Source organism: Gymnogyps californianus, chromosome 17, assembly GCF_018139145.2.
Source record: "Gymnogyps californianus isolate 813 chromosome 17, ASM1813914v2, whole genome shotgun sequence".
In the NCBI taxonomy this organism is placed as follows: domain Eukaryota; kingdom Metazoa; phylum Chordata; class Aves; order Accipitriformes; family Cathartidae; genus Gymnogyps; species Gymnogyps californianus.
Window position 1 is genome coordinate 5,757,512 of NC_059487.1, and position 20,695 is coordinate 5,778,206.

The 20,695-nt window shown below is 49.4% G+C and overlaps 1 long non-coding RNA gene across 1 annotated transcript; it reads left to right on the forward strand.

Moving 5' to 3' along the window:
* The first annotated feature begins 14,083 nt into the window (after nt 1-14,083).
* On the forward strand, nt 14,084-16,718 carry LOC127023388 (uncharacterized). The gene is made up of 2 exons (XR_007767434.1): nt 14,084-14,168; nt 14,597-16,718. It is a non-coding gene; the product is annotated as an uncharacterized LOC127023388 (long non-coding RNA).
* The last annotated feature ends 3,977 nt before the right edge of the window (nt 16,719-20,695 follow it).

A 20,695-nucleotide genomic window follows, 5' to 3' on the forward strand; every position in this document is an offset into this window, starting at 1 on the left:
CTGAAAATAGCTCTCTCTTAAAAGTGTATGGACTTTATGATATTTGCTCATCTCTGCAGCACCTCAGCTGAAGTGTCAGGGCGCATTTCTAGGTGAAGCCTGTTCACTGCTTTTCTGTTACTTTTTTCCATGAGCAAAAAGTGCAGCACTTTAACCTGCACCCCAAAAAGGTCCCACAGTAAATATCTGGTTTTGCAGAGTTCCTGGCTGGTGTTTGTGCTGCAGGCGTGTGCCAGCCTGGCTGCTCTTGACAGAGAGGATTCTAATTCCTTCAGGTTCCTCATCTGCTTCTCTGTCACTTGCTCCTCTCCCTTTACTTGTGCTCGCTTTGGCAAAGAGCATTTCAAAGCTGGGTGCACAGTGAAAATCCCACTTACATGCTGCCCTGCTTCCCTCAGAGCAGGCATGTCTGCAGGTGCCTCCCCCCTTCCTCCACCCAAGGATTTGCTTGCAGGTGTCAGAGCAAATTAAATGCATCCTGTGACATAGCAAGGATGAGCACAAATCCCACACGTTGAGCAGGAGCTCTGTTTTTAATTCCCTGTGCTGAGCTCAGAATGCTTCTCTGATTAATAGTCTGTATCTGGCTGCACTGGGAGACCCAAAGGGGTGGCTGTCAGGGTGGCAAGGATGTCTGGTGCCTAAAATAGTTGTTATAGTGCTTTGTTTGCATGGATCGAATGGCTGGGTGCCATCAACATAAGGGACCTGCTATAGCTGGTGCTGCCAAAATAGGTCATACGCAGTGGGTGAGGAATTGCCAACAGAGCTATAGGGCACAGGGAGCTGGCCGGGTGCTCTAAAGCTGCTGCTGGGTGGTTTTGTTAGGAAATGCAGATTCCCCAGATTTGGATCTTTCTCCGGGATCTTTTTTTCCTTAAAGTGACTGTGAAGGCAGAAAAAAGTTTTGAAAAATTGGCAGTTGGTTTCAGCATCTTTGTGTTAAAGCATTTGATTCTCATATTGAAGCAACTTCCCATTCAGAAGCAAACACTGACAAAGCTGATTCCTTTTAAGTGTTAAAAAGACCAAACCCAAATACTTCTGACCCAAGTGACTTTTCTTCTGCTGGATGACCAGGACACAAGTGCTTTTGAGAATTCAACTTTATACTAGTTGAGGGAGAGAATCTGTTCTCTTAAAATCCTTGTGGGATGGGAATGTAGTTTCTCATGCTGCTGCAAGTGGGAAGCTCGGGGAATCTTTGGGGGTTGTTGCTTATTATTGCCAGTACCTACTGAACTTGCTTTTATTATGTTATTTGGTAACTATGACAGAGCTGAGTATATTCCATCCAAGACTTTCTGTAAAATGTTCCGAGCAAATTCTGTGAATGTACAATAATGTGGTATGTAAATACACATTTATAGCATTGACCCTACAAAATAACCGGTGTGTCTGCTGGCTTGTTTCCCCTTCCACAATATTGTGCTGTTTCATGTGTTTCCTTGATGTTCCTCTTCAAATTGTAGTAAATCAAAGTTTTCTCCCTTTTATTTTGGACGAAGAGCAGAAGCGCAGCATCTTAAGATGAGATTCTGTCTTGTATATTGTGGTGTGTTTTTGTTTTACAAATAATACTAAGAACAACACAACTTCTAAGGGAATAGGTAAAACTGGTCCCTGATCTTGGCAGTGGCTCAGTGAACACCCTGCCCTGGCCAGCTTGCTCAAAATTCTGCCTCTATTTTCTGGATGATCCAGAACTTTCTTTTTTTTTTAATTCCTGAGTGTTTCTAATTGAGCTAACATTATTAGAAGGTTTAAAAAAAAAAAAACCCTTTCCCAAATTCCCTTTGCGTTTCAGTAGCTCTTTAATATGCAAGGCAGCAAGAGATGAACTGAGTCTAATTACGAGTCCCTGGAGTAGCCAGTCAGAAAATGAATTGATGCCTTTTTCCTTATGAACAATGCATGTACCACAAATTAGAGGCGCCATCACCAGAGATTTAATTACAAAATATCATTACTTTCACACATCATTTCAGATTTGGCCTGATCAAATCAAAGTTGGGGGGGAGAGAGAAGGGGGGAGGCGGGCGAAGGGAAAAACTGCACCACTAGCAGGGTCATTCGTTCAGGGGTACTTGAATGCAGGAGGGAATTGGTGTTATTGAAGCTTCCCAAAAGGCAATTCTGCAAAGAAGCGGCGGCCAGGAGAAAATTCATTTCCTTTTCCAAGGGAGGCTCTAGGCAGTTCAGCTGTCCGGGAGAAAACACGGCATGAACACGGTGGCCAGGGCTGGGTGGGCTTTGCTGGGAGGTGCTGCCTAAAGACCATGGGCATGTCCAGCTCCATGGCAAGTCTGACCCTGCTTGGGGAGAGAGGGATTTTTTTATCAGGTAGGAAGAATGTGATGAAAAGAGCATTTAGTCTGCTCTCACTCAGCTTTAGCTAGGCTTCCTCTGCCTCTGGCAGCAAAAGCTGTGTATGGAAAAATAAGGGACTAATCCCAAGATGTATCTAAGTGTACTTCAGGCATATACAGTGTACATTATCCTGTGTCATTCCTGACAAACCTCCCCAAAAACACAGACACTGAAGCTAGCTATTCATGCCGAAGTGCGTGATGAATTTCGTCAAGAGGGATGACTGCCAAGGGAGGCCTGGAAACTCATTCGCTGTGGAGTTCAGCCTGCTATTGTGGTTTAAAGGTCATGGTGGTTACCAGAAAAAGGGTCTGGCATGTGTTGGGAGGAAGATTTGGCTTCTTTTGCTTCCCTGATCTCTTCACCCCTGAAGAATACAGGAGCGAGTGGCTCACAATATTACTTCTAGTAACATAGGTCCATCCCTGTGGTTGGGCATCTTTATAGCTTGTAGTGTTTTCTACGCAGAGCAATTTGGAGAAAGTGCAGTCAAAAGTGGTCAGTGGTCCCTGTTCTGTAAGTAAACGTTGAAAGCCTTCTTCAAGCTGAGCATCCCAAGTGAGAGGTCCTCCCTTTTGGTCCATGCCCACTGAAAAGCTGGCTGCTTTACACAGAAAACTGAGTAGCACAGTTTGCAGCTTGGAGTGTGACTCTTAGTTGCAGGAAGGCTTCTGGCCCTGATGGCCCCATGCCAAAATGGAAAATCTGGTGAATACTCAGAAGTTGAATGGTTCCAGTGCTGTGTACTCACCATAGCAGGGATGGAAATGTCAGAAATTTCCCAGTAAAATAAAAAGCAACAGCCCTGTAGTGTCTAATGTGTCCCTGACTGATGATTGTTGTAGCAGACCGATGCTATGGCACCAGAAATCCTCTTTTTTTTTTCCACCCTGAGAAAAAAGTGAGGCTATCTTCCTTGCAGAGTGACACCTGTCTGGTGCTGATTTAAAGGGCTGGCTGTTGAAGAGGGTCATCCATTCTGAGCTGATGCCATAAAGCCACTCAGCAGCAAATGCGGGTGCTCGGGATGGGAGGGCAGAACGGTTGCTCAGCCCTGGGATGATTTACAGCCCCTGCATCCAGCCTAGGCCATGGGCTGTGATTATTTCTCAGCCGGACGCACAAGCCAATCGTTTCAAGAAGCTAAAATGCTCTTCAAAATTTATGAGGAAAATGACGGCTTGTTGAATACATGATGTAGCGAGATGTAGTTTTACATTAACTTAAGAGGCATTTATGGGGCAATATTCATCTTCTCTGTATTATGGCAAGTATAATATGAGGATGCTATGTCATGGGGATATGAGACCTGACAGATACGATGTACACAGAGGGAGACCATGATGAAACAGAAAAAGGCAGGAAGAGCCAGAGCCACAGGCTGAATGGGGACGGGGCAGGAGAACAGGCTATTGTGAGAATGGGAGATGCCACCCACGTCCTCCACCTGTGGAAGCTGAAGTTGCCCCATTGCTTCCATGGAGCCACATGGATACCCACCAGCTGAGGACATGATCCAGTGATTACAGCCCTGAAGATCCACTCTTGACTCAAGGTCAAGCCCCACTCACCACCCACTCTTTGTAAGAGCTGCTCAGCTTTGTTTTGTGGTTCAGTGGACAAGTGATCCAGGGCATGTAATGTGCCTGCTAATTCTAGTGGGTTGTTGTACAGGTGGCAACAAGGGCTTGGACCGCTGCGAATGAGTTGTGAATGTATGGGCATGTTACAAAGAGAAAAATTATTACTCCTGATGATATTCTACCTAAGGATTGGACTTTGTCATGCAAGTACATAGGCTGTGAAAGGTTGCATGGTCTTACGGAGGAAGTAACGGACTCCCTTGGGAACTTGGCAGAAAGGCACGTATATCACTGTTAGCTAAATATAGCTGGATACTCACAGAGCTTGCTCCAGCTGGCAAACCGAGCAGCTTCTTTTCTCTCCTGTCACACATCTGACTCCTCTGAACATGCAGCACAGGCCAAGCTCTCGGGCTGCTCCATAGTAAGCCTCCCTCTTTTAGCCTGGCGAAATTGTAGCTGAAAGTAATTCCAAAGCATTTTTTCCCCCTGCATTTAGCTGCAGGCAAAATTTTGCACTAGAAACTGTTTGACTTGGTAACAGAGATCAAACAGCTATCTAATTGGAGCTGTGAATTAAAGTAGCGCCCTTGGTGCAAGCCCTGACCCTGTGGTGTCCTACCCCAGGCACCCAGGGAGGGCCTTTGGGCCGCCTCCTGGTCCCCCCTTGCTGTGTATAAGCACAGGCATTTGCAAGGCACACGAGGCATTGGTGTGGCCAAATACTACAGTAAGTGATGCAGGCAAAGGCACTTTCCCTGACACCAGGGATGCATGGCTGTATACGCTTGCTCCTGCCCACCCAGTAGTGTTTGGGTTAGCACTGGGTTCAGGGTCCCTTGCAGAGCTGGATCCAGAGGTTGCAGAGCAGGGCATCCAGCTGATGGGCTCACCGGCAGTACAACCATCATGTAAATCACGATTGCAGTGGGATCTTGATTTCCATAGATATTCCTCCCTGGGCATTATGTGCAGGGAGGGGGGTTAAATTCAGTTACTTTTTCCTTTGGTATCATGAAAACACCAAGCAGAGCTGTGAGCCCTGCCTTAAGGAAATAATGATTGACTTTGGAGTAGTGGCTAATCACCAAGAGACCAAAGAGCTTGTTCTGATTCAGCTCTTTCCTCTAAGAGAACTGCAGTGCTTCCCCTCCTCTGTCTGACCTGTCTGTTCCTTGGGAGGAAGGAGTGTTGCTTCCTTATAGCCATTTTCTCACCTTACTAGATAAAACGGGTCAAAACTTCCAGACTTTGAGTCAACCTGGGGTGAATACCTGGATGGATGGCAGGACCCACCTTAATCTGCTAACATCACTGCTCCCCAGCCTCTGCCTTTTTGAAGATTTTGGCCAAACTTTACTAAGGCTTGTAGCTCTGACAGTGATGATGTTAGCAAAAATAAAACCAAAGGGTGGTCTGGGGGCTGCACTGTCCTTTCTTGGTGTCAGGTGGGACCAGAGCACCAATAACCAAGAGCAATGCAAGGTCAGTTGGAGAAGGCTGAAAGGTTTGCAGGAGCTGTAGCAGGCAGACACAGGGAGATGGGCTGAGGCTGGAGGAGATGCCTAGAGAGGTGTCTGGGTGTGGAGGAAAGGTCGCGGAAGCCATGCTGAAGAGGCAGGAGAGCAGGATGATGTATAACACCCATTACATCAGAGAGAAATTAAAAGGATTGATTGATATCAATTATCAGGTACAATTTGTTGCTGCACAATTGACACGTTAATCGCCTCCCTGCTGCATTTCAGCATGGCAAGATTTTTGACCAATTTGAAGGGTTTACAGCAACAATATGATGCTGATTTATCTCTCCTTAATAAAAAAGTGATCAACTGAAACCTGCATCCATCATTCTGTTTATCACTCATGGTGATTTATTAACTAATTATACTTACAGTGGGTCTTTTTCTATAAGTATGGATAACAGAGTGATGCAGTGTCAGTGGAAGTCATAAATAATGCCACAGTACAGTATGTTTAATACTTACTTCTAGGACCAGCCCATAACAAGATGCCTTGATTAAGGTAAGCAGACGGCTTCGTTTGTCAGGAACGGTCCTGAAATTGCACATCAAGGAAACGAGTCCATTTCTCATGTTCCCAGTACTGGACACTGCACAAATGTCTCAACCATGTAATTCAGATCAAGTGAAAATGCTCCCAGCTTGGCCATTTTTCATAGGCATTTGCAAACCCTCACCAGACCTCATTGCACCCTGAGCCTGAATAGCAACATGGTGTTTCAGAATCGAGGTCTACAGAGCAAGAAGCTGCCACACAGGCAAGAAAAAGGGACTTCACTGCGGATTTTAGAACAGAGGTGGGGAGCTGACAAAAATCAGAACTTCTCCAGCCATTGTAAAAGGAAAGAAGGATTTTTTTGTTGTTAAATGACAAGTTATCAAGCCCCTTAAATCAGTTTCATCCACCAAAAACACCTTTTACAGCACTTGTGGGTCACAGTAATTGGCTAATACAGACTCCTAGCATTTCTGTCTTGACAAAGATGTGGTCAGTTCCCTTGCCTTGCGCAGGATGATGATAATGTGACTCTATTAAACAATTATACCTGGTAATTGTGTAATCTCAAGGAGAAAGCACCTTCTCAAATGACACATTGGACAGCTCTGCACTGTCTTTCCAGACTGTGCGGGTGAGAAGAGGTCTGTATGATCCCCTGTCCCTCCAGAGAAGAGATGTTGTACAGTGTATCACTGAGGTGATGGCATTGCCGGAGCAGCTCTGCAGTGACTAGGCTGGCTGTGTATTTTGGGGTCTTTCCCTCAGAAATCTTGCCAAGCCCACTTGCATTTTCACTTTCCCATTCACATTCCAGAGCAATGCAAGACACCAAGTGCCCAGGGCTGCTCAGCTTTAGTGTCATTTTGCTCTTCCTAAAATCAATCAGTTGGAAAGTACTCCTTGTAAATCCCAACCTAAACTCCTCGTGGTTCTGCTTGGAAAGCAACTATAAAAAGGGCAGCCGGTGCCTGTGTGGCTCCAACGCTCTCCAGAGCGCTGTGGCTGAGCCTGATGCTTCCTGTGCTTGATTATAGTGGTGCAGTAGGACTTCTTGGTTTCCCCTTTTTCTCTTGCACATCATTATTCTCCTGCTAAGGTGCTGGTACTGGGGCATCAAATCTGGTCTGACAGACTGCAGCTCTCCCCAGCCTCAATTCATCTTGCTAATTGAGGGAGAGGCAGTCCAAATTTTTTTCCTTTATCTGTGAGGATTGGGTGAAGTGCCAGTTGCTTCCTGCAGCAGAAGGCCTGAGGGCACCAGAGAGGATAATCTGGGCAAAGCTGGGGGTGGCTCTGGGTGCAGGGGAGTCCCTCACCCTGCCGCCTGTCACTGTGCAGTAGACCAAATATACTCATAATCTAGTTTCCAACCTTTTGGGCTTAGACCAGAACCATCCTCTAACTTTTTCACCTTGATGTCTGCCCACAAATGCATTTATAGAGTCCATGCTTTCTCCTGATCTCTTACTAAAAATATGACTTCTCTTAGTAAGAACAATATTCCATTACCTTAAAGAAGTCTTTTTTTCTCTTCTTTATCCATCACTGGACTAGGTCCATGGTGAGTAGCCTGGGTCTGGACTCCCTTGTCTTTGTTTTACATAGGTATAGATCACATGAGATTCTTTCTTTTTGGTATTGATTGACCTCTGCAATTAAGAACCTCATGTAAATGCAGCATATAATGGCTATTTTCCCCATCACCCTGGTAGCCCACTCCCAGCCCTGCCATTGACTTACTCTGTGGACTTGTGCAAGTCTCTCATTGCTCTACTACTCGGAAAATATTAGGTGTAGCACAAATGTTCTTTGGGACAGTCTCTTATTCTGTGTTTGGACAATGTCTGTGAGATCTCAAACTAAGCCTATCTTTTTTCCACCCCAATATCATCTATCTACTTTGTGATTACAGCTTGCTTGCCCAGTGAAATGCAGCCACGTCTGGCACAGAGCAGCAGTGGCTTAGCAACATGCAGCAACACCACGCTGTATTACAGGAGACTAAACAATAACACCATCCTGGATTACAAGTGCGGAGGGAAGCGAAGGGATGTAGGTGTGATTAGCACATTAACAACAGGATCCATAACCGAGAGGGAACACTCAAACCAGCAGCAAATAATTGTTAAATTATTACACAATTAATAGTTGTTAAAAGCAAAGCAGGAATGGTGGAAAAAAAAAATCCCTGTTTGAAAATGCTTTCACAGGGCTGATCAGCACAGGCACTGCTGTGCGAGGAGGAGTGCAGCTGCAGAGACACCGCAAAAATTACCCAGCCCCTCCTGGGGGAACAAACAGTGACAGATCCATAATTTATAGGGGGCAGTCGGCGCTCAGTAATTAGGGCATAATTTACACTGAGCGGGTTGTGGTGGTGGGAGGAGAGAGCCAATTTTGTTTGTTCTCCTGTTCCTTCCCTGGGCTTCTGTCCCAGAGCTTGGAGGGGAGAGGATGCTCCTGCAGGCAGACCTGACCTGACCCAGCATGGCAGGGCTGGGTTACATCCCCTCCCATCTCTGCCTCAAGGACATGAGCCCATAATGACCATTTTGCAGGTCTTTCAGATGGAGAGGTCAGATTTTTCTGCTCTGATCCTTGGCACAGCTCTTCCTCTTTTGATGATTAATCCACATCATCTCTCCTATGCCAGAGGCTCCGAGCATCCCCACAAGCCTGTACCACAACTCATCTCATGCATCATAACAGCCCATCTCAGTGGCTTGAGCACATCTGTGCCCTGCAAGGGGCTTGGCACCTTGTACCCATCACCATCCTCAAGGCCTGGGGCAGTGGTAAAAATAATGCAATGCTTTTTCTGCCTTTTAACCACAGAGCTGCCCACAGAGGGCAGCTCTCCTGTCCTCTTGGCTGCCCTCGCCCCCTGCCCTGCCTGGGCTTGAAGGGTTTAGCATGAGCCACCTTTGCTTTTCCTATTTACTGGCACATATGACCCTCGGGGCCACCTTTCACGAACAGCACATGGCTGTGCTCTGGGTGCAGAGCCAAGCAAAGCCCATTTCCACCAAGGGACCCAGCTTGTCAGGCTCTGTAGGACGCAAGGGAGATCCAAGTAGAAAAAGTCTTAATGTAACACAACAGGAGCTAGAGAAATCCTGAGAGTTTCAGGGTAGGTGCTGCCCTGATGTGTATGAGGAGGAGGATCACCCTGTAGACTTCTCAGTAAATCTGTGCCCAAGCTGTCATGGTGAGGAAGAACAGGAGGCCAGCAGTTGTGCAGCACCTTATTTGCAACACCTTATGCTTAAACTTAAAGCTAAAGTGTGTCTTTAGAGCTGATGTGTAAACCAGACTAATAGGACCCGCAGATCTAAAATTGCGGGAGGGGGATCCTCAGGACCTTAGCCAAAATGTAGCTCTGGTAATTACCTCTTCCCTCTTAAATTAGCCCTGTCCTGATGACACTGGATGAAAGCTTTGCTGCCTGCCCCATCCTGTGGAGCAATGTTGCTGTAATGTGTCAGCCGGCTCTGCCCTGTGGACCACAGTGGTGAAGGTGTGAGATGCCCCAGGCTGAGCACCCTGTGTCGGTCTGGCCAGCAGCGCACAGCAGTGTGACAGCCACTAATGCGCAGTGGCAGGACAGGCCGGATTGTTCCCCACCAAAGGCCACCTTGACCCTGCCGGGGCAGCAACAGCAAAGGAGTTAAATTTTATTTCCTCGTAGGGAAGAGGCTTGCAAGGGAGGCAGGAAAAAAATTACTTAGCTTCATCTTTCTCCCATTTTAGAAAAATTAATTTTTGAGAAACCTCCACAGTTTCACTATTTCTGGTCCCTAAATCACGCAGGCTGACAGCCTGTCCAGGGCTATTTATCGACTCCCTCGCAGGGAGCCATCTTCAGTGAGGTGGGGCTTGATCTGAAGACCACGAGTGCCATCTTCTGGGAGTCTGCAGCCATACTTCCTTCTCCTTCCCTGCAGCCTCCCGTGGTTATGCCATAAATCTCGATTCCAGAGGAAAGTTTCGCTATAATAGGCCTTGCCCTTGGGTTTCCCACCGCTGTGTCCCAAAGCGTCACCAGCCGTGGGGCAGCACGGTGCTCCTCGCCTTCCTGGGGGGAAACTGAGGCAGAGAGATGTGAAATAAAGCAGCCTCTCTGCTCTCCCTCAGATGCACAGGGAAGTCTGGGATGTTACATGACCCCTGAAACACCCAAGAGGCTCAGGATCAGGAGGTGCAGTTGTGCCCTAGGCTTGCTTTCAATTTGGAGCTCCTTTCTACTGTCAACTAATCAACAGGAACCTCTCTTCTCTTTTCTCTGTTATTTTTCTATTAAGGAAAGATAATTTACTTTTTGCACTAAGTTCTAACTCCAGAATTGTGCACTTTAAGATACCCCTGGAGCATCACAAACTCCTAGCCAAATCCCAATGGAGGGCAACACTGGAATTAAACTGTTTGCTTAAAATGACGGAATTGCCTGACCTGGAGCACGGGGCTGTGAGGCTGCAGATGGAGGGTGGTCAAAGCATCCCAGCAAAGGAGATGGAGGCAATAATCTGGGGACAGTGCCCCTCTTGCAGAGGTTGACACAAGGCTTTAGTTTCTTTTTCTGTAAAACTCATCAAAGCTTTTTGCTGAGGTTTGATTTATGGTAATGGAAGGGGAGGGAGCAGGTCTGCCTGTGCCAGCCCTGCCAGCGCCGGCAGTGGCACAGAGGGTGCTGCCAGGCTGGCCCAGAGTAACTGTGCTTGTAAGAAGCCAAAGAACTGGCCTTTTCAGTGAATGTGAATTTCTTTGAATATTGTACAGTGATTCCCACGGTTAAAGGTGGGGCAAACGCTTGCCTGGTGCTACTAAGCCTGGGTGGGAAGAGTGGAGGTGTGTGGGTGATGGGATGTCAAAAAAAACCTACTGCAGCCCCTATAGCAGTGCACAGTTCAGTCTGCAAAGCAGCATGCAGATGTGCACAGCAGCATGCAGCCTGTATGACAGTGTGTAGCACACACAGCAGCGTGCTGCGTGCAGTCTGTACAGCAGTGGTAGGTACAGCAAGGTGCAGCGCAGTTTGCACAGCACTGTGCAGTCCTTAGGGCAGAACACAGTGTGTACAGCAGCACGCAGTCTAGTTTGTCCAGCAGTGCACAGTCTATATGGCAGTGTGTGGGATGTACAGCAGTGTGTACAGCAGTGTACAGAGCGCACACCCACACGGTCAGTGCCACACGATGGTGCTCGGAGCTCTCACTCCTGCCTTTCCCACAAGCCGGCGCTGCCAGGGCTTTCTCCATCTGCTCAGGGATTTCTCCCATGTCCTGCCTGGGCCAGCGGAGAGACTCGAGCGGAGAGTCTCGGACACGGCATGACTTCCCTCTCACTCTGTCTGTCTGGTTCTCCCCGTTGACGGCTCCCGCCATAGCCCAGAGAAGGGTGAAACCTGCCATGTGGCAATGCCCGTGGCAAGAGAGTGTGCTGGTCCGCAGGGCGACAGTGCATCAGCAAGGGCCTCTGCTGCATCCCACCACGTAATGGCACCCATCCTGGTACATTCCAGCTCTGCCACCCTTCATGTCAAATGCCCTGCAGTGTCTGGGGAGATGCAGTTGCATGGACACCACCTCTGCAGACTGGCACAGCCTTTGTGCCATCATGCTGCTGACATGTCCAGTTTGGGACTTTTCTATTGCCAGCTGCTCCTGGGGTATCTCCACACCTTCATGCAGCAGCTGAATCCCTTCATTCTGTGACTGTAACAGGGTTAGAAACCTATTCACCACCTTGCTACAAGCATGAACCCAGTGGATCTGAAGGAATCTGAGTGAAAACAAGGCTGGAGATGTTCTCTGGAGGTTGTGTCGCTCATCCTCCCCTGCAGCAGGGTCAGCTCTCTGTCAGGATTACAGATCAACTCATCATCCAACCTGATAGCGAAGCCCCCTGCAGCAGTGCTACTCCCCAGCCTCCCTCAGCATCAGTTCTGTCACTTCACTGGCTTTATCAGTAGGATAAATCTTTGGACCATGTGGATCGATCAGGTCTCAGTGTTGGAGTAAGAGGGCAGGCAGCTGAATAGCGAAAGGTGGAGATAGGGAGTGGTGGAGCCCCACATTAAGCGTGTCCAGGAGCATCCATCCACCACTGCGGTACAAAAGAAAATGTGGGAAGTTGTAGCCCCGTTTTTGTTGGTGGTGTTTTTTCTGAAGTAGAAAGTTAGAGTTTCCCTTGGCAGAGAGTCAGTCAGTATTGGGCTCTGGTAGTGAAAGGGACTGGAGGTAGAAAACTCGAGCTCAGCTCATCTTGCTGGCCTCCTGAGCAGCTGATTTAAGCCGTGTTTGAAAAACAAAGCGTGCGTAGTCAGAGCCGATCAGCTCTGCTCTGCAAACAGGGCATTTCAGACTGAACTGTGGTGTATTTTTGACAGACGTACACATAATGATGGGGCAGCTCATGGGTACAGGGCAGGGGATTCAGTTAACGCTGGAACAGAGCAGGGATGGCTTGAGCCGATCCTAGGGCGATGACTTTCAAAGGAAATAGCAAGTGTTAGGTGTTCAAAGCCCCTTGTAGCAGATTTCAATATCTGTTTTCATTAAACTCTGCAAATATTCTCTTTTGTGATGAAAATTCATGATTTTTAAAGCTAAATCTCACCACCCCACCCCACTTAACACTCAGTGCTTACCTCTTTGCTGGGGCAGGGGGAGAATCATGTGAAAAAAATCCTGCTAAATGCACCTGTATTTCTGCTGACTTCTGATCCAAACAACAGCTGAACTTCAGGTGGGTTTGGAGTGAAACCAGAGTCCCCGTCCAATCTGTGCTGGAGAAAAGGGGAAACAGCATCTACCAAATCTGCTCCACTTGTGGCCCAAACCCAGATTAACCAAATGCTACCTGGAAGCAGGCAGTGCCCTCTGCAAAATGATGACTCAAGTGATGTCTGTAAAGGATTTCAGATAAAACTTGGTGAGGTTTTTGGGAGAATGATTGCCGCCAATAACACCATAGGCGAGATTTCAGAACAAAGGCTTTTTCTCATGAGTTAGCAAAAGCAATGCCAGCTATTCGTGATTTATGCCTCCCTCATAAATTACATTTTAAGACTAGGATTCTGTGTCATCAGAAAAGATACATTTTATTTTTATATAGCATATTTAACACACACTTAAGGAGAGTGATGTTGTTGTCAGGGGCCTGGGGTGATAGGGAGGATTTTTTTATTTTTTTTTTTTTTTTTTTACCCAGAAGGGTTTCAGCCTGTGAAGTTGGGTGAGGGGAGTTACAGCAGAGTCACCAGCTGAGAGATTTAGGGGAGGAGGCAGAGGTCAAAGGGAGGGCCATGGTGCACAGAGATCATGCATGTGTGGGAAGAGGCTCTCACGGGAAAGCCATGGCAGATCTGGCCCCTGGAGATGTCAGGTCCCACATGTAGATCAGAAGAGCCCTTTCCGCAGTGTCTACACTTTCCTCTGCTCCCTGCCCAGCCCCTCATCCAGCTACAGTTGGAAAGAGCTCCAGGGTTCAAGCTGTGTTTGGGTACCTGCAGCTGAATCTCCATGGGATTGTCACGTTGGCACTGGCAGGTTCTGCCTTGATGCGGGGATATAGTCATTAAATTTGTCACCGTGAATTGCCCAAATCTGACCCTGGGTCATCTAGGACTCAGGTGCATCTCTGTGGCGGCTCTTTGAGCTCTCCACACCTTGGGTCACTGGGTTATGTAAGAACTGCAACTTCGGCGGGTTTAGGGGTTCTTCTTAAAACTTTTATCAGTGATAGGGTGCATCCTAGTGGCTCAGAAACTGGGAAGCAACAGGCCAGGCATGTTTAAAAACAAGAGTGCTCTCTTACCTGCAATGCTAGCCTTATGATGCAATCACTGGGAATCTGTACCAATGTAGTTCAAGCCTGTTTCTTCCCCAAAGTTTCCAAGATGACTTGAAAAAGTGAGGAATTCACTGAGTAAAGATGTATTCATTCAACAGCTATATTTTCCTCCCAATTCTCTCAGATTTTGTCCTTATGAGCTAGCATGGGGCTTATTCTAACCATGAGAATTGGTTAGAACTGGGGGGCTGGTCGCTGGTTATCAGTCCCTCAGCAGATGTAGCCGTGACTTTTGCATGACGTTTTCTCCCGAGGCCGGCGTAAGGAGCTCCCCGAGATCATTGCCGTTCACTCCAGAGTCTGCAGGGAAGCAGCTGGGACAGGCAGCGACATAGTGCCGGGGTAAGCGTGGGTGCAGGTCACCCCGCATCTTCCCTGGGACACCCCAGGCAGCAGATGGGTGTCCCCCTCTCCTTTGGCCTTTCCCTTCCTCCCAAGGGGCTGAACCTCCCCTCCTGTGCGCTGCTTTGCCTCTCTCCAGCGGAGCAGAGGGCAGCCCTGCTGCAGCCCAAGTCCCGACGGCTCTGCATCTCCCTTCCCAAAAGAACGTCTGCAAGCTGGATTTGCAGAGATTTGTTTTTATAAACTTTTCCTGCCTGTGCGGCAGGTTAAAGAGCTCTGAAAGGGAATGAGGGGAGAACGGCGTATTGGGTCATCTCCATGGGAACGTCATGGGAAGATTGATACATGCCCCAAGAGGCGGGTGCAGTTATTAGCATGTTCCAGATCCTTTCCTGCAGCCTTTTTTTTTTTTCTTTCCCCCTGCTGAGGAGGAAGAAATAGAGTGTTTTCAAGGAGGAAAGAATGTGAACATCTGAAATAAAAGCACTGCTACAGATCCCAGCCCTTTCCGGCAGTGGGTCTCCGTTACCTGCCACAAGCAAGCACTTGCGATGGCAGAGCTGCAAGAGCTCCGGCAGCCGTCAAAACCAGAGGGAGCCGGGTCGGTTTGCCCAGGAGAGGACAATCCTGCTGGCGTGCTGAGATGGTACCAGCCATCGCCGGCCAGACACAGAGCAACAGCGCTTGGCAAGGCGTGGGGAAGGATTGTGGCTGGAGCAGCTCTTTGATGGTCATCACCGCTCGGTGCAACCGGTGTCTTCTCCTCTGCTCGCTGCCCCACCAGCCCACATCTTTCCACATCACAGCATCATCTGAGACAGCGAGATGAACTCCAGCTCAGTTTGGTGAGCTGAGCACAGATCTGAGCGCCCAAGTCTTTCTGGTGCAGCATTAACCCAGAGGGTCAGAGGAGACCAGCTCATCCCCGTGTGCCTCAGTTTCCTCCCAAAGCCCTGTTCTCCCTGGCCAGCATGGGGGACTGCCAAGAGCCTTCACATATGTTAACCATTTTCAAGAGGGATGGTGGGCTGAAGACAAGCCCTTCAGTCTTGCTGGAGCCAAGAATGAGAGACCAGATGGTGCATGACCTGACAAAGCCCCCTGTGATCTTCTGTTTGTTATTCCCCTACAAGCACATTGCCCTGGGAAAAATCCAAGGGTTCGTTTCCAGGACCCAGACTCTTTTCATGTGTAATAACAACTGCACCTACTCTGGCCACACGCGTTGCTCACATGAGGCCCTCTTGCTGCTGCAATAAGGTTTTTGGGTGCAGGGGGGCCGGTGAGGTCTCCTAGAAAACCAGGCTTTAGCTCAGCATTCAGCTCCTCCGGGGTGTGGCTGTAATTATCCTCCCGTCCCATGTTTGTAGAGCACCTAACAAGAAAGAGTCCCAGCCGTGACAGTCCTCCCATGGGCGTTACTCCAAAATTACTAGCAACAAGAATATTTTGAAAATAGAAACCTCTGCTCTGGGCTATGTAGTAATTAATCATTAATAAATCATAACACCCAGGAGGAACTTTAATGTTGCAAAGTTGATTTTAAGAGCTGTCTAAGTGGACCTGAGTGCAGAAGCGGATCTATAACACGCTCCTCAGGTGGAGCGTGTCAGCTTCCCTCCCACCCCAATTAATTTCTGTCAGGCAATGAATTTGGATGGCCAGTCTCTGCGAGGCAGGAGATCAGTCTCAGTACCTGTGTGTGCGGCACGGTCATGATTGGAAAAGATCAAGGCGCGCATTTGCAATAATAACAATAATAATAATGTCCCCAGGGTGACATTTCAAATGCAAATGAAAAGAATAAAAATATCAGTTCCTGTTATAACTTTGTTGCTGCTGTAACCGAACCCAAGTGAAGACGTGAAGCTGTCCCCTCTGCCTGCCTGGCAGCAGAGCTGCAATTCTCTGTTTATTTTCATTCCTAGCCCGAGCAGATGAGGACTCAGCCATGAGCTGAGAAACAAGGTGAGGAGCCGGGGCTGAAGAGACAGTCTCATGGTGGCACTTACCTGATGTTAGTCTCAGGTATGTAAAGCGAAGGGTGACAGCAGCTATGTATGGTGTGACTAATAATTAATCCACCACACTGAGAGCTCAGCAGAGCCCTGTAGTGAGCCCACAAACCCACCCTGGCCAGGGACAGGCTCCGCTCCCGGGGCTTCGGCTCTCAGGGCTCTGCCAGGCGTAATGTGCCCCCTCCCCGCCTCCTGCCACCAGCGCTGGGATGGGAAACGCTTGTGGCGTGGACCCAGCAGGAAAGATTTCTTGCAGTTTTGATTTCAGTCAGTCTTAACAGTTGTTGTTCGCCTGCAATATCTAACTGCATCCCTTCTCTCTCCCTGCGTTAATAGACACAACTTCCTTCCCTTCCCTTCAAAGATGCGATGGTGTTGGGTGTTTGCTGGTGTGTTTTGTTGCCTTTGCACAAATGCACATAGATAGATATATATAACTACTGAGGGCACCTTTTTATCTGAAATTACGGTATCATTCAGTTTTAATTTTTTAGTTAGAAACTTTGTGCACGGTTTGTGTGTGTCCTTGGAAGAGAGAGGGGCTGGGGCGCAGTGATTTGGGCTGGTTTGAGCCCAGAGCCACAGAGCTGCCTTCGTCCTGTACACAAGGCAACCCACCCCCCCCAGCCCCACTCCTTGGTCACACGGTGAGTTTTCTGGAAATTCAGAAGCACATCTGTTAACCAGTTTATTAATTGCAAAAATAAGCCCTTTGATATTTATCACTCAGGATCAGAGTTTGGCTGGCTGTGGGAGAAATTGGCAGCCAGGGAGCACAGGCAGGATTTATGGTTGCAGGGCACATGGAGGTAGCACTTATTTGGACCATGATCCCAGTAGCTTTTAAACCAAGACAGAGCTCTTAATCTGAAGACACATTTATTTTTTGCAGCAAAGAGATTGTCTGAGAATGAAACTGATGATTTAAAAAACAAAGAGAAAAAAAAAAAGGAATTGAAACTGCATAGGCTATTTTCAGCCACCAAGATGAATGAAACATAAAAAATAAAATAGGTTGCAAGTTTTGAATTCTAAAAAAGATCAGTCTGAAAGCATGAAAATCCAAGCAGGTGCTGTCAGCTCCAAGCACTGACAAATAGTGGAAGATTTCAGCAGACACACGTGGGACAACACAAATCTGCTCATCTGCAGGGCTCTTTAATTATCAGTGGAGACCTGTGACACGTTAACTGCTTTGCTGTTGCTCCTTATTCCCGGCTCCTAAGGCTGGAGGCTGCTGATGGAGTGGCTACGAGGGCAGATCAGACCTGCAACCCCGCTACAAAAGGCTGCAGCAGAGATGAGCAGAAAAGGAGTTATTGCCTCAAGTGGGAGAAGGTGAGCTGCAGCTCAGCCCTGCGCCCTCCATGCACATCACCATCCTCACGGTCTTCCAGCCTCTCGCTACTCCTCGTGACTTTTGCTGTCGTTTACCTCCGCATGAAGCAGGGAGAGATGATCAGGGTGAGGGGCAATCAGGGCTACAAGGAAAGACAGCCTCACCAGCGTAATAAAAACTTGAGAGTTTTTAATCTGGAAAGTAAAATCTCCAGGACTGCTGCCCTCTCCCATAGCCCCCCACACCAGTTCAAGAGAGGAAGCCACGCACAGTAATTTGGAAACAAATCTGAGCTGCCCATCTCAAGGTGTTGCCCTGAAAATTCACTTTCTACCATTTAGTGCCACCATGGGACATGCACGGGTGTGTGGAAGACCTGCTGAGTGCCGAATGCTCCGGCCTCAGTGCATGTCGCTCGTGGCTGACCCGGCTCTTGGTGGCATCCATGGCAAGAAGGAGATGCTCCAGCACCGGCGATGGAAGGGCAGCACTTACCTGATGGCAGCGGGAGACAGCCAGGCTCAGGGGCCACCGTTTCCACCCCACCTGCCCTTCAGCAAGTCCCAGCAAGCGATGATCTGGTCCCGGGGAGCTGGGGATGGGTTGTGTCCTCAGCTGGGAGACACCAGTGGACTCAGCGTTTGACCTACGCTGCAACACCTGACCACAAGCAAACCCATGTGTGCTTCTTGCCTTTCCCCAGGGTGGTTCATGCGACGGCAGGTTAATTGTCTGCTGGGGGCCGAAGGGGAAGTGAAGGCAGCTGTGCTGCAGCGAGGGCCAGCTTGGTTTCAGAGGGAGGGCAGAAAAACTTTCAGAAAGATGAAGTTGGTGAGAGCTGAGCTGGCTCTGCACTGAGGTCCCTGCACTGCCTGCCCAGACCCAGGCAGATGGGTGGTGGCAAGCCAGGTCCCAAAGACTCAGCGCTGAGCTCCAGATGTTCAACCCTGCCAGCCCAGGCAGAGGCCTCTCGCTGCAGAGCCGCTCTCCGTACCATGCTTCTGAGCACATCTGCTGGGACTTATGCAATCCAGATGTTTGCATGGGGCTATTCCTATCTATAACCCTCCTCACACCCGAAAGCTGATTGCAGGCAGATCCCTCCAGCAGGCAGCAGCGCTAGGACCCAGAAAAGCCCCTTCTAGCACAGCGCCCATGCTAATAGGAGACTAGAGGCCCCAAAGGTCTCTGAACTGAGGGCTGAAGAGATTTCCAACTGGCTGCACTTGTATTTGGGGCATCTCCTGCCTTTGTCGGTGACTATGACCGTCAGCTGCTCCCAGGGCCAGGTCCTAGCCCAGTGCGTGGCTATGGGCATCCCCTGTCCCTGCCTAAGGATAGGAGTGTGATGGAACACTGTTGTGGTGACACTGGTGTGGTAAAAATGCAACACCCGTCCTCTCTGGTTGATGTTCCCCTGCTGGGACACGTGCGATTCATGCTGGTGGAATTATCCTGGTCAAAACAGGAATAGACTGAACAAAAAAGGGCAAAAGCACCTTTTCACCCACAGATTTGGGTTCATGCTCAGGGACCAGCAGAGATCTTTTTCTGGCTGAAGCAGAAAACACTTCCCAGAGCCCTGCCCCTCTGGTCTCTTGCTCACAGCAATTTGGATTGGTGTTATTCAGCTGCATTATATTTAAATTACCTGTCAAGCAATTGCAGTGCATGGTCTTAAGCAATATGACCGCATCTGACTGCCCCGGGGGTGCCTGTATCGGCCTGTATGTGCTGACAGCACTAATGCTTTTTGCCCTGGTGACTATACAGACACACAAACAGAGTGGCTGGGGCTTTTAGAGTCTTTGCTAAGGTTTATTAGCTTTTATAACGGTCATGAAAATAATTGGATCTCAGACACGCGCCAGCAATTTGGTACAAAGGAGCAAAAAAATGAGGCCAGATGAGGTGTAAATCAGGAGTAACTCCAGAGCTGCTGGTGCAGTTTGAGCAGAGCAGGGTGAGCCGGAGCGGCAGAGTGCATGGAGTCCTGGTGATGTGGTGGGGTTTGGGAAGGGTCCCGGGGTCCGTCCTTGACACAGTCTCACAGTTACTTGGCCCATCTCGGTGAAGAAGGGGATGATGCTGAAATGTCTGGGCTGGGTGCCGCTCCCAGATGCACCCGGGGGTGGTACCTGCCCCAGTCACTCCATTCACATATTGCGGATGCTTGAATAGGTCCATTGAGGCACTAAGGGCACTCACTGCATGATGGCCATGGGCACCGGCAGCGCTTGCCCCACTATCTGCCCTGCTCCCATAAGCAGCCACAAGCTGGCTTGCCAAGCTCAGGGCTGCCTGTCTCTACCCACTGGTCACTACACCAGCTGGGACCCTCTCGCCTTGCTCAGCACCCATCCCCACCCTGCCCCAGGGCCAGCGATGCTGGTGGCAAGCTCCTGTCCTGTACCAGCGCTAGGGCTTTTCCCTCTGAAGCACTTCAAGGAGACCAGCATCACCCCCTTCCATTTCGCAGGTGGGGAAACTGAGGCCCGGAGGAGCAACCTCAAGCAAGCAAGTGGCCAGAAGAGCCTGCAGTCTCCAGGTGTTTGTCCTGTGCACTGGCATAAGGGGGTTTTCCCAACCCCATTCCCTGCTGTGAGCCCTTCTGCCAGGCCTGCTCTGGGGGGGAACAGGGGAGAGGGGCTGTTGGGGTGTGCTGACCCCAGGCAGGGGCTGGGCGAGCAGGCAGGGGCTCTGGGTGCTGCTGGGAGCCGCGTGTGGGCTGAGCCATGCCACGAGCTGCGCAAGGAGCAGCCGACTGGGAGCTTTCAACCACAAAGCCGCCGATCCTCTTCCCCCGGCTCCTCCACGCACACATGCTCTCCATGCCCGTTCCATCACAACAAAGCAGCCCCTGTTCCCTACTCCATCCCCAGCTCCTCCCCAAGCCCTGTCCCGGCCAGCACTGGATTTATGAATGAGTGCCCTGCTCTGGTGACAGCGGGCCCTGCCAGCCCGGGGTGGCTCGCTCCAGGGACGGAGGAGCAGCAGGATTCTGCCGCCATCAGGAGCAGCACGTGGTGGGGAAGGCAGAACTTTGGGGTGCACAGCCCGCAGCCTGCGGAGGGCACGGTGCTGTGCTCCCCTCCCAGCCCCAGCCTGGCCCCATGCCCACTTGCTGGGGACTATTTTGGATTAGAACTCGTGAGCTGCCTGTGCCAGGT